This window comes from Penaeus vannamei, chromosome 3 (assembly GCF_042767895.1).
Source record: "Penaeus vannamei isolate JL-2024 chromosome 3, ASM4276789v1, whole genome shotgun sequence".
Classification (NCBI taxonomy): domain Eukaryota; kingdom Metazoa; phylum Arthropoda; class Malacostraca; order Decapoda; family Penaeidae; genus Penaeus; species Penaeus vannamei.
This window is the reverse complement of record NC_091551.1, coordinates 37,964,021-37,966,520: the sequence shown is the minus strand read 5'-3', so window position 1 is coordinate 37,966,520 and position 2,500 is coordinate 37,964,021.

Genomic DNA, 2,500 nt, shown 5'->3' with positions numbered 1-2,500 from the left:
TGGTGACAATAAAATTTCTTATGGCAGCTATTTCAACATACCATATAATATGCAGTATTTGATAATTATAATCTTAATCCTACTCTGATAATCTTATGCCGCTGAGAAGAGCTTTAAATGATTCAGCTACAATTTAGAACTTTACGATTGCAGCTATTTGAGAAAAGATAATACATAAAAGAAAAGAAAATGAAATATTTACAATACCAAAGCTATAATTGTAGTTCTAAAAGAATAATATTCTGATTCTTGCATAATGCAGTCCTTTTGGCAATGGCAACGCGATATCACTGCCATCTACGTGCTGAAGTTGACAACAATCTGTATATTCAATAAAGAAAAAAAAAATTAAACAGGCTAGGAACTAAACCAATTTGTTGTTTTATTTATGAATAGACTAGCTTATTTTAGTTCCCAAGAAAGCAGTGTGATGTGCTACAGAATGTTATGTATGTGTACTCATACATATATATATACATTTGCAGAATTATATATATATATCTTATGTTGGCCACATTTTATGTACATTGTGTAAATATCTGTACTATCATGATCTCTAATAAAATCTGACATATAAAAGTGTATACATATATCTATCCTTTACATACACTGTAGAGATGCTACAAGGCTAAATGCAGGAAAGAACACCGATGAACCCCATCTTTTTCACCAAAAAGTATATGTGAAAATTTATAATTACACCTTAAATGATACCACAGAATCTAGTTGATATCATTTAACAGTAAATAGCAATTTTCGCTCTTTATTCTGTAATTGTTTTTATTACTAAGATACTTACCAGTGGAAAAAAAATTGAAACTATGTGTGATAAATGCTACAGTATATATTGTAATACTTGATGAAAACATCTTGAACATTTCTTATATCATAAATTGTAAGATAATGGTAAGCATAACCATAAAACGTAATTCTATCATATATCTAATATTCTACTCGTAAAATTATACAGCAGACCACATAGCGAAATAAAAGTCCCGAATCTCTTCCAAGAACTTATGCTAATAACAACTCAACATAATTTTGATAACTTACACAAGTTGTCTTTGCGAAACCTCAAAGCAAAAGCCGAGACACTGCAACCCATTTCCATATACCCCACCAAAAAAAAAAAAAAAGAAAAAAAAAATGTTTGTGTAATCAAGAATAGAATTTAATTTCCGAGAAGTAAAATTACTCCGTGAAGAGTTTAATGCAGCATATTAGATTTCTTTTTCTTTTTGTTCTTCTTTCTCCTCTTCGTCTTAAGGTCATCTTTTAAGCAGAAGATTTAGAAGACTGTTCAGGAATCACTGGTTGCATTTTGGAGCATGAAGAATCATAGAAAAAGTATCCATTAACCGACCTATAAATGTCACTCAATTACCATAAAATTAGAATCTGGGGGAGAGAGACAAACAAACAAACGCAAACCTAATAATCTGTTTGTTTAACTGTTTGTCAAGACACAGGTATACACACGCACACACACACACACACACACACACACACACACACACACACACACACACACACACACACACACACACACACACACACACACACACACACACACACACACACACACACACACACACACACACACACACACACACACACACACACACACACACACACACACACACACACACACACACACACACACACACACACACACACACACACACGCGAACACACACACACACACACACACACACACACACACACACACACACACACACACACACACACACACACACACACACACACACACACACACACGCACACATATATATATATATATATATATATATATATATATATATATATATATATATATATAGATATATATATATAAATATATATATATAGATATATATATATATATATATATATATATATATTCCTTACACACACACACACACACACACACACACACACACACACACACACACACACACACACACACACACACACACACACACACATACACACACACACACACACACACACACACACACACACACATACACACACACACACACACACACACACACACACACACACACACACACACACACATATATATATATATATATATATATATATATATATATATTCATATAAATATACATATATGTATATATGTATACATATATATATATATATATATATATATATATATATATATATATATATAGATAGATAGATAGATAGATAGATAGATAGATAGATAGATAGATAGGATGCTGCTGATAATGATAATGATGATAGGAATTATAATAATGAGGATAATGAAAAGGATAATAATGACAATGAATGAATGATGATGACGATGATGATAACACTAGTGATAATAATGATGATAATATCAGTAATCATAATGATAATAATAAAAACAATCATAATGATAATAATAATAATAATAATAATAATAATAATAATAATAATAATAATAGTAACACTGATATCAATAATGATAATAATGATAATAATAATAATA